This window comes from Aotus nancymaae, unplaced genomic scaffold (genome assembly GCF_030222135.1).
Source record: "Aotus nancymaae isolate 86718 unplaced genomic scaffold, 86718_ANA_hifiasm-v0.15.2.pri h1tg000020l, whole genome shotgun sequence".
NCBI lineage: Eukaryota > Metazoa > Chordata > Mammalia > Primates > Aotidae > Aotus > Aotus nancymaae.
The window spans coordinates 2,936,511-2,958,679 of record NW_026988432.1 but is presented as its reverse complement, the minus strand read 5'-3'; positions in this window follow the sequence as shown (position 1 = coordinate 2,958,679).

The window sequence follows — 22,169 nt, the reverse complement described above, 5'->3', positions numbered from 1 at the left end:
TACCATTATATCTGTATACACATATGTACACACACATATATACCATTGTATTTATGTGTATATATATGCATATATATACCATTATATTTGTCATATGTATGCATATGTATGTATATATCCCATTATATTACCATTTTAAAACCACGGATTTGCTGTATGATTTTTTGCTGCAATCACAGTTTTGTGTGGTTTTCTGAACGTGTGTTCTGGGGGAATTCTCTGTGAGGTGACAACAAGCTGCACACAAAGGGCCTGCTCGCAGCTGGCCTGGTCAACTGTGCACGTTTCATCTGCTTGCTCCTCCCATCAAGCCAGGGAGGCAGGCAGCATTTGTACAGTCATTTTTATAGCTAAGGAAACCAAGGCCCTGAAATCTTAAGCAACGCCTTCAAGTTGAGAGTGGAATCCAGGTTTTCTGGCCCCAGAGCCTGTGCTTATCATCTGAGATGGCCCTTGATGTGGGTCTCTGCCTGCCATTGTGGACTTCGGAGATATTTTTCCCTTGGTGGGTCTGAGAACTATTGTTTTTTGGTGACCTGGCCAAGCAAACATAAAAGACATTTTCTTGTTATAATTTGGGCTTTTTAAGGATGCATTTAGGGGTTTTGTTTATTGTCTTGTCTGTTTCTGTTCTGTGTTAATATTGGCTCAAAAAATTTTCAAAGCAATGGACAAAAAAAAAAAAAGATTCAAACACCAAATAAGATACATTTCTCATATTCTGATTGTAATAACTATTTAAATAACATAAGCTCTGCCTGGGCAGGGTTTGCTTGCTTTGTTCATGGTACATCCCATTGCCAGGACGCCTGGCTCATGGCCAGCCCACAGCAAGCACTTGGGGAAGGGATGTGGGATATGAGCTCACTATGCTCACCACACCAGGGGATGCTTAGGGGACGCTTCTTATTGCAATAAGTGTTGCCTTGTAAGAAGCAGGGTGTCCAGATAGGCTCTCAGCCTTCCTCCAATTTTCAAACATCTAAAAATCCTAATGGACCAGATGCTCCCCCTCCAACCAATACATGCTCTTAAAATACTTAATTTTAACAAATTGCCATTATTTCCCAGTGACCCCTTCTACTCCCTTCCGAGAGGGTCTCAGTCACGCAGGAAGGATCCCAGAAAAGAATGAAGGTCCATGCTCATCAGAGTTTGGGTGGCCCCTCCCCTTCTCCAAGTCTCTGGACTCCTAGGTAGGATGTGGGGCTGGGATGGCAGTGCACACTTTCAGCGGGATGAATGACAGTCTTGTTAGAATAGATGCTTCAGTCTGGGGAAACTGTGGCTCTGGCGAGCTGAGAGGGAACAGAGTGAGGCCCAGGAGAAGGAAATGGCTGTGGCTTTGCATTGCTTCTGGCCACCAGGCCCAAAAGAAAGCAGAGAAACACCAAGGTTCCATCCTACACAGGTTGTCCCATCTCTGCTGGGGAAGCAAAGGATGGTCAGGGAATGAAGTTTGCTTCATGGACATTTGGCAAGAAGATGTCACATGATCACATTTCCCAAAACGAATCTTAGCAGTAGGAGCCTGGAAAAAGCATGGAATTCCCAGAAACAAATGGCATTGGGGTCACCGACAAGGACCCAAGTGTTGTCAGCACTACAGCTTGCTCTGCCCGAGTCACAGAGCCATCTGCGGCCCGCGTGGGGCTTGTCCACTGCCACGGAATCAGAGAACAGGGCCCGCAAGGAGGAATGGGTTCATGGCATGGGCTTTTAACAGAGAAACAATGTTTTCACTCTCTTTGCAGTTTACAAGTTAGAAACAAAACTACCGATAAGACACAAGCTAAAATAAACACTTTTTGTTATTCACTATGAAAGTCATGAGAAAAAAACATAGGATTAAAGCCAAAAAGGTAAGCAAAGTATGTGGGGGAAAAGTCAATTTTATTAAGATAGAATACAATATGGTAATCATTTTCTTAGGTGGAGAATTTCATGACTTTTGATGAATGTGTAGAATTTCCAAATCTTTCTGCCCTACCCCAAGACCCTGGCATCTGCTGGTCAGATTCCCGTCCCTATAGTTTTATGTCTCTCTGTATGTCACATAAATTAAATAAGATCACACAACATACAACTGTTTTTCTGGCTATTTTCACTTAGCATAATGCTTTGAGGTTCATTCCTGGTATTGTGTTGATTGGATTTGTTGTTTTTCATTGCTGAGTAGTATTCATTGTTCCAAAAATTCTTCACCATTTACCTCTACATGAGCATTCTGGATTATTTCCAGTTTTTGGTAACTATAAATGAAGCGGCTGTAAACATTCATATATAGGATGGATGCTTTTATTTTTCTTGGGCAAATATCCAAGAATAAGATTGTTAAGTTATAGGGGAAGTGTATGCTTAACTTTTAAAAATGTGCAAACTGATGTCTGCAGCTATTATACCATTTTGACTCCCCCCAGGTGTGTGTGAGACTTCGGGTTGCTCCACTCCCCCAACAACACTCGGTAGGGCCAGTTTTAGAAGATCTAATGAGGATGCATAGCAGCATCTTGTTAAGATTTTAAGTCTCATTTTGCTGATGACCAGCAATGCTAAACGTCTTTCACGCACATATTTGCCATCTGTGTATCTTTTTTGGCAAAGTGTCCACATCGTTTGCATTATTTTAAATAGTAGGCTTTCCTATTGAATTTTGAGGTTTTACATTTTTTAGTATATTCTAGATATGAAACTTTTATTGGTTATATAATTTGATATATTTTATCCAAATCTGTGGCTTGTCATTTAATTCTCGAAACAATGCATTTCAAAGACCAAAAGTTCTTAATTTCAATTAGCCCAATCTACAATTCTTTTTTTCTTTTATGCATCATACTCTTAGCCAAAGGGCTCAAATAGATTTTCCCCTTTTTTAAAATTTCATAATTTTAGGTTTAATGTTTAAGTCCATGATCCATTTTGAGTTTAGTTTTGTCCAAGGTATGAAAAGGTACTCCTTTCCCTCATATGGCTCTTCGGTTTTCCAGCATCGTTTGTTAACAAAATCCATCTTTTCTGAATTTCCTTGTTCCTTGGTCAAAAATTGGTTCACTAGAATGTGTCTATCCATTTTGGACTCTCCATTCTGTTCCATTGATCTATTTTTCTATCTTGATGCCAATATCACACTGTTTAGATTATTGTAGCTTTAGAACAACCTTGAAATCAGGTAGTGTAAGGTTTCCAATATTAAAATTTAGAAGTCATTTGTCAATTTCTACAAAACACTGCTGGTATTTCGATAGAAAATGATGTGTTTCTTCTTTTGTTGACACCTTCTTTTTCTCAGCAGCATCATGGGTTTCACTGTACCTGTCTTGCACATCTTTGTCAGACTCATTCTCCAGTACAGGGTATTTCATATTTTGATGTTACTGTAAATGGATTTTAAAAGATTTTAATTCTCTGTACATATTGCTAGCATACAGAAAAGCAGTTTTTTGTGTATTTATTTGGAATCCTTCAATTGAGCTAAACTGACTTATTAGCTCTAGTGGGTTTTTTAATTTTAATTTTTTAGATACTATGGGATTTTCCATATTTACTATCATTTCATCTGCAAATAAAGTCAGTGTTAATTCTTCCTTCCAATCTGGATGCCTTGTATTTCTTTTCCTTGCTTTCTGAGTGTAGCTCCCAATACAATGTTGAATAGAAGTAGTAGGTAAGGGCTGGGCTCGGTGGCTCACGACCTGTAATCCCAGGACTTGGGGAGGTTGAGGCAGGTGAATCACGAGGTCAAGAGATCGAGACCATCCTGGTCAACATGGTGAAACCCCGTCTCTACTAAAAAATACAAAAAATTAGCTGGGCATGGTGGCACGTGCCTGTAATCCCAGCTACTCAGGAGACTGAGGCAGGAGAATTGCCTGAACCCAGGAGGCGGAGGTTGCGGTGAGCCGAGATTGCGCCATTGCACTCCAGCCTGGGCAACAAGAGCAAAACTCCATCTCAAAAAAAAAAAAAAAAAAAGTAGTAAGTAAGTATCTTTGCCTTGTTACTGATCTTAGGGGGGAAGACATTCTATCTCTTACCATTATTAGGTCTATGGTTAGCTGCGTTTTTAAAAATAGATGTGATTTTTCAGTTCAAGTAATTTCTCATTTATTTCTAGTTTTTTTTTTTTTTTTTTTTTTTTTTTTAAATGCACCAGAATTAGTCTCTTTTTAAGTTTGTATGCACTAGAAAATAATGTGTATTTTACTCTGGTTAATGATAAGTCAATTTAGTATATGGTGTTGGCCGAGTCTTATAAACTTACTGATTTTTGCTTCAGTTGTTCTATTAATTAATGGGAGAGGGGCATTGAAACCTCCAATTATAACTGTAGACTTATCAATTTCTCCTGGCAGTTCTATTCATGTTTGCTTCTTGTATTTGAAGTTCTGTTGTTTGATGTGTAAACATTTAGGATTGTTATGTACTTTTTTTTTTTCAAGTATTAACAAGAGAATAGACCAAGTTGAGGAAGGAATCTCAGAGCTTGAAAATTGGCTCTCAGAAATAACGCAGCCAGACAAAAATAAATAAAACCGCTTTTAAAGACTCATTGTATTAGATTAGGTACACTTGGATAATATTCCTGTCCTTTTTTTTCTTCTTCTTCTTTTTTGTACTTTAGGTTCTGGGGTACATGTGCAGATCATGCAGGATGGTTGCATAGGTACATACATGGCAATGTGGTTTGCTGCCTCCATCCCTGGTACATATATCTGGCATTTCTCTCCATGTTATCCCTCCCCAACCTTTTCTCTTTTAACATTATGAAATAACTGTCCCTAAAAAAATCTTGATTTTGAAATTGTCCTTGTCTGATATTAATATAGCCACTCAAGCTTTGTAAAAACGAATGTTTTTATGATATATACTTCTCCATTGTTAAAACTTTCAACTAATTTGTGTCTTTACATTTAAATTGGGTTTCTTGTTGCCAGAATATACAGCTGGATATGACTTCTAAAAAAATCAGTATGACAATCTCTGTCTTTTAATTGGAGTGTTTGTATAATTTATGTTTAATATAATTTTAATGTGGTTGGGTTTAAATCTACCATTTTGGTGTTTGTTTTCTATTGTGCCATCCAGTTTTTGTTATCCTTTTTGTCTTTTTCTGCTTTCTTTTGAATAATTTGAGCATTTTTATCATTCAATTTTGTCTCTTTTGTTGGCTTATTAGTTAGAAATTTTTGCTATGCTTTAATGGTTGCTATAGGATTTATGGTATCCAACTTTAACTTATAAGAGTCTACCTCAAGTGATATTTTATCACTTCTTATACAGAATAAGAAACAGGAAGACAGAATTTTGTTTCTTCCTAGCCTTGTGCTAGTGCTGTCATATTTTTTATTTCTACATGTTATATAGCACTAGCTACATTATTACTTTTGCTTTTAAAAGTCAATTAGCTTTTAAGAAATTTTTTTTTTACATTTATTCACATAGTAACCATTTCCAGGGGTCTTCATCTTTTGTGTTGGTCAGTGATTCTCAACTAAAGCAGTTTTTTCCTTGCAAGAGGAAATTGGCCATGTGTGGAGGCTTTGGTCCTCACAACTAGGGAGGGGGGAGTATTACCAGAATCAAATTGGTAGAGGGCAGAAATGCTGCAAAATGTCCTCCAGTGCATAGGAATCCTCCCACAACAAAAAATTATCTCCCCAAAGTGTGAGTAGTGCTATAATTGAGTAACCTTAGAATAGGTCCAGAATTACCATCTGGGATCATTTTCCTTCTCCCTGAAGGACTGACTTTAGCATTCATCATGGTGTAGTTGAGCTGGTGATTCCTTCAGCTTAGATGTATCTGAAAAAGTATTTGTTTCATTGATGTTTTTGAAAGCTATTTTTATTGGTACAGATTCTACATTGTCAGTTTCTTTATTTATTTACTTTTCTTATTTTCCCTTTAACTTCTGTACTTAAAGATGTTTCTCCAGTGTCTTCTGACTTGCATTGTTTTTGAATAGATGTTTGGGGTCACTTATCCTTGTTCCTCTGTATGCTAAGGTTGACCACATCTCTCTGATGCTCTTTTCATTTTTTAAAATTCTATTTTCTCTATTATTTCTGTGCCTTCAAGCTCACTCTTCTTTTCTTCTGAAATGTCTAATATTCTGTTAATCCAATTCCATGCATTTTTAATCTGACACTGCAGTTCTAATTTCTAGAAGTTTTCTTTGGGATTTTATTATATTCTCAATGTCTTCACTTAATCTGCTCAATCTATTTCTAGCTTCTTAGATATGTATAATATAGTTTTACTCACTGTTTTAATGTCCTTATTAATGAATATTCTATTTGTTTGTGTCATTTCTGAGCCAGTTTTGATTAAGCAAAATTTCCTCTTAATATTAGATATTATACTGTTGCAGGAACAGCCTTTTTGATGGATACAATATATTTTGAATTTTACTGTGTTGGGTGCTGGATATTTTTGCAAATCTACAAACATTCTTACTTTTTTCTCATGCAGTAAAATTTGTTGGAAAGTCTGTTACCTGCCTCTTTTGCTTTTTAGCATTGGTAGGTAGGCCTAAAATAGTATTTAGTCTGTTTTCCCCAATATTGATGAAAACAAATTCACTGAGCACTCTGCCAATACTCACCCAAAATCGTAGATGCCAGGAGGAAATGGAATAAAAATTTTCAACTGCTGAAAGAATAGAACTGTCAACCTAGAATCCTATATACAGAAAAACCATCCTTTAAGAATAATGGAGAAATAAGGACATTCTCAGAGGACAGAAAAACCAAAAGAGTCTGTTTGTAGTAGATCTATCCTTAAAGACTCACCAAAAGAAGTTCTTCAAATAAAAAAGAAACAGTAAAAGAAAAAACCTTGGATAATGCAGAAGGAGGAAGGAACAATGGAGGAGCAGAAAGATAGATGCATATGGTGGACTATTTTGTTCTCAAGGCTTTTATAAATCATATTTCATGATTAAAACAAGTATTTTAACACCATCTGATACTCAAGACAATTATCTATTAAATAAAAGGCCAAAGGGATCTAAATGGAGATAAGAGTTTCAGACTTAAAGTGGTAAGATATTGATACACTAGGTCATGTCAAATGATATATGTATATTTTAATACCCAGAGCATTGCTATGAAAACTATACAAAAAGATACATGTAAAAACTCTATACATAAACCAAGAAAGATTTGTAAAAATATGTTTAAATAACTCAAAGGACGTCAAGAACAAAGAAAAAGAGGAGCAAAAAATTGAGAGAGCAAACACATATAAACATGGTAGATTTTAACGCTAACGTATAATTACCTTAATGTATATGGACTTAATATACTAGTCAAAATGCAGAGACTGGCAGAATGGATGTAGCGTGTTATTCAAGGCTGGTCAGCAGGTGAAAATCAATCAAGGTATTCTACCATATGAATACACTAAAGAAGAAAAACGATATGATCACATTAATTGATATAAAAAAGCATCAAATTGTCAAAAATATGACACCATTAATGACTTAAAATATATCCTCGGCAAGTGAGGAATAGAAGGGGCTTACTTCAACTTGATAAAGAACATTTATTTAAAAAACTATAGCTAACATCATAGTCAATGGTGACTTAAAGCTTTCCTCCTAAGATGAGAAATAAAGTCAGGATGTTACTCTCACCAATTGTATTCAACCGAGTAATTGCAATTCTATCCACTGCAGAAAGGTAAGAAAATAGACCGAAAGCACCCAGGTTTATATGAAAGAAATTAAAATTTCCTCGTTTGCAGATGACATGATTACATAGAAAATCTCAAGGAATTTACACATACAAAAAAACCCTTATGTAACTAATAAGTGAGTTCAGTGAACTTGCTGGACACAAATTCAACAAGAATTTCTATATATCAGCAATGAATGTGGAAACCAAAATTTAAAACACAGTACTATTTATTATTGCCCTTGAACAAAATGAAATATAGCCTAAAGTATCCTCTTTACCAAATATGTAATCTGTATGCTGCACATTAAAAAATGCTGACTAAAGAAATCAAAGAAGACATGAACAAACGGAGAACCAAAGCATATTGATGAATTAGGAGAATCAACATAGTAAAGATCTCAATTCTCCCCATTTTGATCACAGGTTTGATGCAGCTCCCTTCAAAATCTCTCCAGGGTTTTCTTTTTTTTAATGTAGATATGGATAAAACTTGCTTTAAAATTCATGTGAAGAGGCACAAGCTCTAGAATAGAGAAAATAATATTGATGACAAGAATAAAGTAGGAGGAATAACTCTACCTGATATCAGCGCTTACTATATAGCTACATGATCTAGACAGTGTGGCCCTGGTGGGAGGCTAGATACATAGACGCTCAGAATAGAAAACCCAGAAATAGAACTCCACACATATGCTCAACTTATTTTTGAAAAAAGTGAAAAAAGCAATTTAATGGAGGAAGAATGAACTTCTCAACACAGGGTGCTTGAACAATTGAACAGAGATAAGAGAGGGAGGGAGAGGGAGAGAGAAAGAGAGAAAGGACCTGACCCGTGTTCCACACTTTATGCAAAAAATTAACTCAGAATGAATGAATGATAGACTGACATGTAATGCATAAAATTAAAGAAGTTTTAGGAAAAAAATGAATAAAACCTTTGGAATGTAGGGGTAAGCAGAGTTCTTAAACTTGACACTGAAAGTCCAATTCATAAAAAAATGCATTAATTGGCCCTCATGAAAATTAAAAATGTTTGTTTTTCAAAAGCTCCTGTAAAGAGAATGAAAAAGTATCTATAAATCGTTAGAAAACATTTGCAAACCACATACTCAAAAAAAGGAGGCGTATCTAGAATATATAAAAAACTCTCACACTCAAAATTAAAAAAATAAACAATCCAATTAGAAAGTGAAAAAAAGATATGAACAGACATTCACTGAAGAGGATATACAATGTGTGGACAATAAACACATGAAAAGATGTTCAACATTATGAGCTAATAGATAAATGCAAATGAAAACTGCATTGAGCTAGTACTATATGTCTATTAGACAGGCGAACATAAAATAGTGACGATATCATGGCTGGTGAGGATGGGGATCAATCATACATTGATGGTGGGAATTTGAAATGGTGCAGCCCCTCTGGAAAAGAGTTTTGCAGGTTTTAAATAAAGCTAAACTTGCAATTACCAAACAACTCAGCAATTGCACTATTCAGCAGTGAACCCACAGAAATGAAAACAAGTTCGCAGAAAAACCTGCACAGGAATGTTAATACTCCTTTTTTTCTTTTTTAACTGGCCCCAAACTGGAAACAACATGGCCATCTTTCAACAGGTATATGGTTAAATAAATCATGGAATACCACTCTTCAATAAAAGGAATAAAGTATTGATATACATAAGAACTTGGGTGAATTTCTAGTTATACATTTATAGTTATGAATTTGTAATTATACTTAGTAAAAAAAGGCAATTCATCTATAGAAGATTTTTAAATGACAACATTTCAGAATGGATAAATGATTAGTGGTTTTCTGGGGTTAGATGTGGCAGGGGAGAATCTGGAGGGAGGAGGTTATGGTGATTAAATGGTAACACAAGAAATCCTTGTGATGATAGAGTGTTCAGGATCTTAACTGTGGTGGTACAAACCTATACATAGAATGAAATTTTGGAGAGCTAAATTCACACCTATGAATGAGTACAAGTAACATTGGCCCGGTATGCAGTAATTTGTTATGGCAGCAATAGAAAAAAAACACAATGCTGTATGAGTCAACACGAAGCAAAAAACAGGCAGGATGATCTGATGGAAATCACAGCGGTGATGTGCATGTGGGGGGCAGGGAGAGACTGGGATCTGGTGTGATAGAAATGTTCCGTATCCTGATGAAGCCTTGGGTTACTTAGACACATGCATTTGTCAAAACTTATCAAGCCATACACTTAAGATCTATGCATTCCAGAAAATGTAAATTATACCTCAGTAAAAAAAAAAAAAAATCTAACTGATTATAATCTAAAAATTGAATTAAATGTTCTGAATATTTTGTAGCTAAATGAGGTCTGGTAGAATAATTTCCCTAACTCTTAATGGATATTGAAATCAAATTTAAATGCTTTTACTCCATCGTTAATATTTGTATAATATTTTCATAGTACCAAACCATTATACTATATATGAGAAATAGATGGTGGTAAGGACCAAACACTCACTTGCATTTGAATTACAGTTTTTTGGCTTATTGGTTCTTGGTTTTCAGCAAGTTACTTAGTCTCAGTTTCTGCCTTGACCAAAGGGGATATTAGTGTTGACTTTGCAAACTTACTTCGTGAGGATAAATGAGAATGTGTATAAAGCACTTAGTATATAGTAAGTTTTCAATAAGATTGATGACTCTTGTTATTTCAAATCACAAATATTTGTGGTTTTATTTATGTTATGACATATAAAATTAATCTTAATCTAACAGAAATCTAATGGAAAACAATAGGTGAATAAAAATTCTTGTTGTTAGGATTGTATTTGCTGCTCATCTTAAGATGCCATCTAATAGTGTGGATGTCTTGTGATCAACTACCAATATTTCCATAGTCAGTGAGATTCCTACTCAATCCATTTTGGGGCTGCAAGCAGTAATAAAACCAGAGTGTCAGATGAGATGCTTACATGAGTCACAGAGTAAAAACTGGGAATGTTCAAGGAAACTACAAAACCACTGCTGGGAACAATAGCACATGCAGCGGGACCCCAGCAGAAGCCAGGCAAATGTCCACCGCCGCTAGTCAGCCACTTGGTAGGACCAGTTGTGATGATCTCAACCAAAGCCTCTTATGTTTGAAAGAAGGAGCTGGCTTTTGCTGGTTGAAACTCTGCCCAGGGGCAGCCTGGGCCATCATACCCTCCACCATCAAGAGTGACCCCCAGCAACTTCACCCTGGAGGTGGGCTGCATGTGATGGGAACACCAGGCATCCAGAAACCACATTGTCTGCTGCTCTGCCACAGCCTGGTTATGTTGCCATCATCAAACAGGAATATGGCTTACCAATTGTAACCAATATTTTATCTTTTATTCTAATAGTGTAGAAGCACGTACTCATGTCTAAACACTGAATTAGATGGATTTGGTCATTTCCCTCAAAGATGGCTTCTGCTTGCATGAATGTCTTGGAGTTTGCAAGAAGTCCACAGCCCCGGTGAAGACACAGCTGTCCTATATTGAAATTCATTTGCAAACTCCCTGTTTTGCCGTGCTGGTGTGGACATTAATAAATATGCTGAAATGGAGAATTAAAATAAAAGGATTGGGGAAGAGAATTTTGTGCTCGATGTGAAATTAGGATTATGAAAGACTAAACAATGGCTACTCCTTGTAACATTAATTATCTGTGGAATGAAGCGTCGACGGCAGATGTGCCTGTGGTTCCATCTCAGCATCAGTTTCCAGACTTCAATCAGTGTGTGACTCACAGTTAGTGAAAGAAAAATTGTTCAGGCTATACAAGAAGAGCATAAATATTATGTGTCACTTGGTATCATAATTAACTGCATGCTTCAAATATTTCTTTCATGTCTGCTTTCACAATAGGTAATATAATTTACCGTTAATAGGATTAAAATGTCTTTTTTTTAAATAAAAAAGGTAAATACTTCAGTGGTTTAAACTGTTTTCTATTTGTTTTGTACTGATACATATTTTGCCACAGGCAATCTCTTTATACCCTGCAGAAGAAAATAATGAGGAAAATTGGAGATAATTTATGCGGTCCAGAAGGAAAAGCTTTGCACGATTATTATTTTTGCTTTTGCTCAACAATAAAGCAGCCTCTTTTCATGAAGCATTGGGAGAAAAACATCCTGACTTCCAAGCTGTTGTACAATTTAAAGATCTGAGGTAAAGTTAAAAAAAAAACAAACAAAACCCTATCATTGCATGAAGACAGGAAGTTTACCCTGGAGAATTAATGCAAGCAGTTCAGGAACCTCCAAAGAGAAGAGTGCTCATGTTCAGGCTCCTTTTCAAAACTGATAATTGAGAGAAAGGGAGGCTTGCTTAGATGATTTTTTTTTAACTTTCTATTTTCTATCTCACGTAGCACGCTCAGCACACTGTCATGCAGGCTGACACAAACCAGCGCAGGTTAGGAAACTCATTACAACTCTGAACTTGTGCAATGTTCAAACAGGTCAGAAATTAAAACCTATAACCTGTGGCATGGTGTCTCCTAAGGAGCCAAGTTTTAATTTGATCCAGAAAGAAGGAACCATTGTTTAACTAGGCCTATGTCTAAATACAGGATACCGTGCATCATAATGTGTACATGCTCCTGATAGCTCCTTTAAAGGTTAGGGAATGGTGTCCTTGGCAGGGTGTAGGGAGAAAAGGCATGGAATTGCAAATCAAAGAACATTGGAGATGAGCTAGACATGTCTCCTCTGCTTGCAGAAAAGGCACTGAGTCCTAGAAATTGTTAGGTGACTTGCTCAAGGTCACCTAGCTGCCAAATGGCAGAGCCAGGCATAGAATCCTGGTCTGCAGACATCCACTCTAGTGCTCTTCGCGTTATGCGATGGCTGTCTCCAATGTCTCTTTGGAAGTGATCTCTTTCCAGTCATTACAGCCAAGTGGAATTTGGCATCAACTGTTGGACGTGCTCACTTCACTGCCGATCTATCTATTGACGTTTCATTAGGGAGCCATGTGCATTTGCCAAGGATGAATGAGTTCATTAGCACTGAGACTAATAAACTTTAAAAAGTTAATAATGTGAATATGTTTGATTTGGAATTATGCACACAGGCATTAGGAGTCACAAAAAATGGCTTTCTTCATATGCTCAGTTTTTTCTCTAATTTTACTGGCGTGATAGACTCAGACTTTGTGAAAACTCAGAATGGCACTCATTCTCGAGCTATACCTGTCATCCCTGTGCTCCATTTTTGTGGCAGTATCTCCATTTAGTGCACTGCAGAAATAACTAAAATTAACAAATTTAAATAATAACAAAATAAACAAATAATAACAAAAATAAACAAAAAATAAACAAACAATAAATAACAAAAATAAATAATAACAACAAAACAATGAGTTTTATATCAACGGTGAATTTCTCACCCCGTTGTTTTGGTTTATATTCTTACTGGTTCTACCCCTCCCTTACTCAATCTATTCCCTTCCCTAGTGAGGAAATGGGAGTGGAGATGGTTGAGTCTTCATCCACATGACTCAGGAGGGAGTTCCGGGGTTCAGTACTGTGTAATATTGACTTGGATTCACTAGGGCAGGTTTTCAGGGGGCAGGTGGGGCCGCCAAGAATCCAGTACATTTTACCCCACTCCAGTAAACACTCTGAACGCGTTTCTATGTGGATATGGCATTAGGCTAATGACACTTGCTAAATATTCTGGATTTTCTGTTTCCTGCTGTCCATACGTGGGTGTAGGGAGCAGCCCAGTGAGTAATCTGGGTCAATCCCATGACATTTGGTGGAGAGAGATGAGAGGAGATTTGGGTCATGGAACTATCCTCTCATTGATCCCCCAAGAAATAATAACGTTTTGTTCCTGTAAATATAAATATTTTCTTCAACTAGTAATCAAATACAGAAAGGTTTTTTTTTCCTCTAAGACTGACCTACTCATGATTAGCCTCTATGAATAAAGGACCTGTTTACATTTTCCTTCCTTTTTATTTTGTATTTTTTTTTTAGAAAAGACAGGGTTTCCCCATGTTGGCCAGGCTGGTCTTGAATTCCTGACCTCAGGTGATCTGCCTGCCTTGGCTTCCCAAAGTGCTGGGATTACAGGCATGAGCCACCGCACCCGGCCCTACATTTTCCTTCTAAGATGGTTCTCAGATAATGGGAAAACCCAAGCTTTTGTTTGGAGGTTATTTAATAGAATCCCTGAATTTTTTTTGATAGTCACTTTTCTTAACAGACTTTCAATTTCAAGAAAATGTGGTCTTGATTACTCAACGATTTCCAGTGTTGGGGAACTTAAGAAGAAATGAGTGACACCCAACAGACAAACGCCGATGATGATGGCCCAGTGAGGGTGGCGGTGAGGCCCAGCTGCCTGAAACACTGAAGGGTAAGCAGAGGAAGGAGCTCCCCCGGACCAGGATGCTTCTGGCCTTACACAGCCCCCGACACCTCTCCCCATGGCTTTTACCCTGAGAGGTAGTTCTGCCTGGGGGTCAAGAGTGGGCGCTCTGCTGTCAAGTTCAACTCAAGTTCTAGTTTGAATAGGAATTCAGCTTCTTTGCTTCTCTGAGCCTCGGTTTGCTTGTCTGTAAAATGAGGAGACTGTTAGTGCCCATCTCATAGAGTGGAGTCGTGCGGACTGAGAGAGGTAATTTATTGGAAGCAGCTGCTGCTGCCAGTGCGCCATGGGATGTACTCACTAAATTCCTAAAACCATTATGATCACACCTCTCACGAGCCTCTTGACTCTTCTGTGTCCAGACCCTTGCCCCTCAGTTCTTCCAATATGTCATGGCTGAGCTTCATTTTGTGACTTTTCTACTAAAAACATCTGTCCATTGCTCTAGGATAAAGCGCAAACTCACCGTGTGGACTGACGTTTGTGGGTGGAATATGCCGCAAGTGTGCAGCTCCCACGCGTTCCTTCATTCATTCTTTCAGTGATTCTCCAATGGAGACTGAAAGTCAGCTATACCTTTTCTCTGTGTCCCCACCCTCAGATCAATGAACACCTCTCTGGGTATCCTTTCCCCAGCTCTGTAAAAAAAACTCTGCTGCACTATTTACAATAGCAAAGACTTGGAGCCAACCCAAATGCCCATCAATGATAGACTGGATAAAGAAAATGTGGCACATATACACCATGGAATACTATGCACCCATAAAAAAGAATGAGTTCATGTCCTTTGCAGGGACATGGATGAAGCTGGAAGCTCTCATCCTCAGCAAACTAACACCAGAACAGAAAACCAAACACTGCGTGTTCTCACTCATAAGAGGGAGTTGAACAATGAGAACATATGGACACAGGGAGCGGAACATCACACACCGGGGCCTATCAGGGTGTGGGGGGTAAGGGGAGGGAGAACATTAGAACCAACACCTAATCCATGCAGGGCTTAAAACCTAGATGTCAGCCTGACAGGTGCAGCAAACCACCATGGCACATGCATACCTGTGTAACAAACCTGCACATTCTGCACATGTATCCGAGAACTTAAAGTAAAATATTAAAAAAAAACCAAACTCTGCTGCCATGTTACACTGATTTCCTCAGGCCTCTAATGGTTTCCCGGGAGCTCCTTCCCCCCAGCCCAGCCCTGCCCTTCTCTCCTGGGCTCTTCTTCTCCTTAGTGGAGGCGGGGTTCAGACACCAGACCAAACTGAGGATTAGCTAAAACAGACAGAGCAGAAGCTGTTTCCCACAAGACACGCCCACCAGTGTGCCAGGTCAGTTACCATTGCCATGGCAACACAAGGGAGTTACCACCCCTTTCCATGGCAACGACCCAACCACCAGGAAGTCACCACCTCTTTCCTAGAAATTTCTGCATAATCTGCCCCTTAATTTGCATGTAATTGAAAGTGGGTATAAATATGACTGCAGGCCTGCCCCCGAGCTGCTGCTCTGGGCACACTCCCTGTGGGGTCACCCTGCTCGGCAAGGAGCAGGGCCTCTGCTGCTGCTGTGCACGCCGCTTCAGTACACGTTGCTAACACCACCAGCTCATCCTTGAATTCTTTCCTGGGTGAAGCCAGAATCCTCTGGGCTAATCCCCAGTTTGGGGGCTTGCCAGCCCCTCATCACCTCCACGGTCAGCATCACTCAGGTTTTCTTGTCCTTGCTTCCTAGCAGAGGTGTCCGGGAGAGGAGAGGGAAGAGCAGAGGTGGGGGTTTGCTGACTCCCCTTCCTCCTTCCTGGGACGCTGGCAGGTGCGGCCCCTCTTTGGACAGCCCTTCCTCCACAGCCAGCCCCAGGCTTGCAGGAACTGCTTCCTGCTGTCACCCCTCCAAGCCGTGTGCTAGCCATGGCTCCCACCAGCTCCCCGCCCTCTGCAGTCTCACCGCCCCTGTTGGTTTCTACTGCCTCCCACACCTGTGTGACTCCATCTTCAGCCAGCCCTGAATGCGCCCTCCCCACCCTAAAGCCCTGCCTGTACTTCCGTCTTCCGGAGAACCATTTACTGTTCATTCTCTGGCAAAATTCTCTGCATGACCAAGGCTCAGCTCCAGTCATGCCTTCTCCCTGAAAAGGTCCCTGCCCACAGGCATCTCATGTTTCTCTGAACACTGAGAGGTGACGGTGACGGGGATTCGGTGGATGCTTGAAGCGACAGGGATAGACGAGAGATACGTAGAAGGGAGAAGACACGGAGCTGCCTCTGAGAGTGGCTGACTTCCCAGACCTGGAGGGCAGGGGAGAGGATTCCAAGCAACTGGGTGGAAGTGCCGTCCAGGGAGCTGTGGAGCCCCAGAGAAGCACACTTCAGGAAGAAGTGGTTAGTTCAGTTTTCGGTCGTGTTGAGTTCGTGGTGCCTGTGAGACTTCCAGGTGTAGGTAACCAGCAGGCAGATGGATAAGAGCATCTGAGTCTTGGTAGAGAGGTTGGAACTTGAATTTATCAGCATAGATTAAATGATGTGGGAAATGTCACCGTGTTAATGGCTGTCCCCATAAGGCTTCTAAGAAGAGCACTGGTTTATTCAGAAAGAATTCCTTGACAGGCCTCTTGGGTTACAGGCTTGAACCGGAGGGCTCTGGCTGGGGCAGCCCCACTCTGCATACAGCAGAGGAGGAGTAGCACTTCTCACGGCATTGCCCAGGAGATGACTCCTCCCAAGTTACCCAATGCTGAATGCTAAGTTCTTCCAGAATTTTGAGAAGATGCTCATTACAGCAGTGTCTCTTACCAGATTGTATTTGGCTTGACTTAGGCATCAGAGTAGGATGGCCAGAGGGAAGCGTGAAGGAAGACGGGGATTTGCAGCAATCTCGGGGTGGGCTCTGGACTCACAGTCCCTGTGAATTTGGGTCACAATTTGTGAGTCTCTGAGGGATCAGACAGACTCAGTTTATCTTTGAGCCCCCACCCTGTGCCAGACCCTTCTGTTGGTGCTGAGGATAAAGAAATGAACAAAATGGACAGATTCCCTGCCCTCAAGGCGCATGTACTCAACTGGAAGCTGTGTTTATTGCTGCATAACAAGCTACTGAAATCTTAGCAGCTTCCAAAAGAACCCATTTATTCTCTACAGTCTGGGTGGTCAGGAGTCCTGGCACAGGTTAGCTGTGTTCTCTGCACAGTGTCTCACGAGGCTGGAATCAAAGTGTTAGCTGGGCTGCATTTTCCTCTGGAGCTCTGGGTCCTCTTTGGAGCTCACTCAGGTTGTCAGAAGCATTCAGTTCCTTGAAGTTGCCGGTCCCCTGGGGTTCCCATTTATTTGCTAGCTGTCAGCCAAAGGTTGCTGTCAGCTCTTAGGTCTGAGCCATGTGGCCCTCACATAACGTGGCGTTGCACTTCTTCAAACTTTGCAGGAGAATCTCTTTCCAGTCTGCTACCCCAGGACCTTATTTACTGGAACGCAATCATGGGAGTCCCTGCCCATAGCCTCCGTCATACAATGTAACCAACGTCAAGGAGTCACCATTCCACTGTATTCATACCAACTGTCCTTGCTCTGGGGTGTGTGCAGCAGGAGACAGTGATCTGGGGTCAGTTTAGAATTCTGCCTCCCACAGAAGGCTGAAGACAGCAAATGAATGAACAACAAATAAATAGCATTTCAAGCGATATAAAGGGCTGTGAAGCAAATAAGGGAAGGAGGAGGTAAGAGTCATGGAAGGGGCAGCTTGGAGGAGGCGACATCTGAGCAGATGCCTGATCGCACTGAGAAAGTGAGTGTATGTGAATATCAGAGCACAGTCTCCCGGGAAGGATAAAAAATGCAAAATCCTTCAAGAAGAGGGAGCTTGACCTTCCTTATGAATAGTACCTGGGGTTGAGGGTATCACCACGGGGAGCACACACGGAAACTCAGGAAACCTCCATGGCCAGAGAAGCTCCAGAATCTGAGGGAGAGGAGCCAGAGGGATGAACACCCTGAGCTTCAGCCCAGAGGATCAGGGAAGTGTGCTGCGGTGTCCGGAGGCAAAGGGAAGGAGTGGTGGAGGAAAAGGGGCTGGGAGGAGGTGCCAGCTGCATTACTGCAAAGCACAAGTCTAATAAGACTGGGGCGGCATCCACCAGACTCAGCAACATTCAGGGCTTCGGGGCTCTTCCCAGTGGCATCAGTGGGGTGGCAGACCAAGCTGAAGAACAGGTCTCATATGGTTGGTTCTTATTACTTGTGGATTCATATTTGCAAGTTCATCTACTCGATAAAATTTAGTTTTGATCTCAAAATAAATACTTATAGCACATTTACAGTCATTCACATACATGTGCAGAGAGGTGGGAAATGTGAGTCACCCAACAGGCATGTCCTAACCTGAGGTCAGACGGGACAAAGCTCTGCCTTCTTAGTTTCAGCTCAGACTGCACAAAGTGTCCTTTTTAAGGTCTATGTAATGTCATGTTTTTCAGATGTTTGTGCCTTTTCTTGGTGATTTTCCTGTTTGCAATGGCCCCCAAGCCTAGGGCTGCAGTGCTGTCTAGAGTTCCCAGGTGCAAGGAGGCAGCAGCACATCTTACTGAAAAAAATCTGTGTCAGATTAGCTTTGTAGGCATGCGTTACAGTGCTGCTGGCTGTGAGTTGAGTGTTCAAGAATCAACAGTAGATATTAAATAAGGTGACTTTGAGCAGAAGCACACCTCAAACAGCTATATGTCGACTGGTTGAAGACATGTTGTGACCGGGGGCTCCCGGGAACCTGGCTCTGTGTCTCCTCTAGGAACCAAGCTTCTATATTCTCTAGCTCAGTGTCAGAGGTGACTGTGCAGACCGCTATATAGACTTGACAGAACTACCAGAAATAATGAGTGTCAACTCGATTTTGCATGTCCCCTTATATTGTCTAAAAAGTTTTACCTATTGATGTTTAAAAACCAGTTTTCACCAAGTCGTGGAAGTATAAAATAGCGTTGGCTTCCATGTGCTTTCTCTGGGCTAATCACACAGTATTGGGTGATGCTGAATGGGAATTGAGAAGAGAAGAGGAGGGAGGACGGCGTGTTTTAGCAGAGTGCTGGTCCTGACCACGGGTCTCAAAGCCCCGCCGTCACTTGCTCTGCTTGGTGTCTGGTGGGTTAGCTAACCCCTCTGTGACTCAGTTTCCATGTCTGTGACACAAGGAGGTGGCAGCACCCACATCTCAGCCTGGGTGAGGCACGTGTGCACTCGGTGCCTGCCGTGTGGTGAGTGTTAAGAAGAGCGAGTGTAGGGCAGAGCAGGTCTTCAGAAGGAGGAAGGGATGGGTCAGCGGAGAAGGGAAAGGCAGTCTCTGGGTTTCTTTAGAGAAACAATTCAGTTTAACGGTGGAGGAAGGAGATGGATCCTCAGAGCAGATGCTCGGAGCAGGATGAGGAACACAGAAGTAGCTTGTGCTTTGCCTTTGCTGTGTCTCCTAGGAACCAGGCAACCGCCAGGCAGATGGGGATGGAGGAACCCTTAAGCTTACTTTCAAAACAGTTGTTGAAAAAAATCACCTCCCCTGGCCTCACTTTCAATAAAGGATCTTGGGCTTCTCCCATTCTAAGCCTTGAATACTGTTTCTTACCTGGGAACATTATCTTACCTGGGAACTAGGAGCCATCAACTTTATATTGATCTATTGCCAATAAAGAAAAGGAGGGGCATTATTACTTTTCATATTGACCACCAGCCCTCCTCAAATAAAACAATTTGTTCCACAGTTGACTATGTGCTCAGCATATAATCAGGTTTTTTTCCTTTTAAAGAGTAACTATAATGGGATCGAAGATTGACAAAAAAACTTTCGTTTTTACTAGGTCTTTCCTTGTGGAAATGTAGTTTAATGGGAGCAACACAAATCTTTCGTAGAGATGTTAGCCGATACTATTACAGTATTAAAGAAAACATTTTCTTTTTATGTTGTCTGGGATCCTTTGTTGATCTAATTTCAGAAACCCCTGAACCATAGCTTCCCTCTCCTACTGAAATGGCTAAGCTTTCAGAATCTACAGAGGCTAAAACCAGCTGTTATAAATGACTGAATTTCTATCACCTTCACTCCATTTACCAAAATGATTCTAGCAATGCTATTAAAACATTAGCAGTGTAGTCCCAGTACTTACCAAGCTTAGCTTGCTTAGGAATCACCTGGAGAGTTTGTTAAAACAAAGCTTCCTGAGCTCCACAGGCAGAAATTCTAGATCAGGGGTCTCAGAGGGCCCGAGAATGTGCATTTCTAACAAACTGGTGGGTGTTGCCGACGCTGCAGGTGGGGCATTTAAAGTCGCGGTGCCCTAGGGCCTGTGATTTCAGCGGGCAGCAGCCACATCTGCCTCTCTCACTGTCACGTCCCCTAGTGCCTACTGCTGTCTGGCTCGTATCGGAGCACCGTGGATTCCCGTGCAAAGGCTAAAAAAGAAGTAATTTGAACAGCAAGCTTGTGATGAGATTCATTAAGAAGCCCAGACCAGAGGAGGAGCCAACTACCACGTACTGTTTCTATTTCACGAGTCTCTTCTCTGCTTGATTGTGTGCATGAGCGTGTGAGCCCACATGTGTGTGCACGTGTGAGTGTGTGAGTGTGTGCACACACGTGTGTATGTATGCAAACACTGGTAGGGTTGGAAGTTAGTAAGGCAGAAATCAGATGTTGGCAACCTTAGCAATTACTAAATCACTGATTTTGCTGTTTTTTCTCTTTTATTTTTCAAGTCATTTGGGGGCTCTTCTACAGTAAACACAGTTATAAGGTTTTAAACCTCAGTGCCTGACATGTTAATTCATAATTTTCCATAATCAGCACTTTCCTAAGAATAATGTTTGCAGGCTTCATGCATGTAGTTGGGAGATAATTTGCATATTGAGTTTTTGCTGTTTAATAGACCTGGGCCCTGAAGAAATACTATAGGGCCTATCTAAGAGCAGGAAGTGGAGAACTGAGATGTGAGGCGTACAAAACAGCATGGTAAATTGGCTTAAAGCCAGAAAATTTACTTGCCAGTGGGAAGAAGCTGGTTTCCTTTCAAGACAGCTTTGGATAAAACGTCTTTTCTAAATGTCTCATCTGGCTATAAAGTGAGACTACAGAGAAATCCATTTCCCTTAAGCACTGTGTATATTGTAAATGTAGCATTGCAAAGAATCTTGCAAATGAATTGGGAAGGAGATTTTGGGGGAAGACAAGGTCAACAGGTGAAGACAAGCTAATGCATGTTCCCATCCTCAGCCTGATTCTCCAGCATCAGACACGGGTCAGTAGTGGCTGTGCATTTCCACGTTCATCAGTGTAACTGTGGGATTCCTAGTCTGGCATTTCTTGCATGGTATGGTTATCCTGGCTGCTTACAGGATGTGTTTTGTATCATAAAATACAAATCCTGTCAAAGCACAGCCAAGAACAAAAGCAGTTTTCACTTACCTAGTTCAAGAGGCTCCTTGAGCACTGACACTTGTCCCACCGCTGAAGACCCGCAGATCCCACCCATGGGGAAGCAGTTGGTCCAGGGCAGCCAACAAAGCTCGTTTACAAATGAGCTGCCCAAGGTGACTTAGGTCATGTCTACACTAAAGGCAAGTTTTCAACTTTGCTTGAAGAATTTGGTGAAGGTGGCCTCTCCCTCTCCCAACTCCTTTATGGCCTTTTGGAATGTGTATTGGAAAGTCAGTGGTTAAGAATACTCCCATGACTGAAAGCTTCACTTTGAACCCAAAAGGCTTGCATTTCATTCCCTGCTCCTCTGCTTACCAGCTGAGCAGTTTTCTCATTATAAACTGAATCAGTGTTCTGTGTTATTGTAAGGATTCTGATATTCCTCATGAAACCAAAAATTTAGGATGCTACCAAGTATCAGAGACAAACAGAAGCAGGGGCTGAGACCTTGTTGAAGCCGTAGCTACGCCTTTCATCCCTGCCTCATTCTGCTCATCTCCCCACCCTCCATCTTTACAGATGGTCTTTACTTCTTTGGTTCACCTACCAGATGATCCCAAGCTTCCTGCATTTTGGTCCAGACACCCAAAGGGAGACTGACTTGGCTTTCTTGGGACAAGCCCAACACATTTCTGGGAAGGACCCATTGGCCCAGG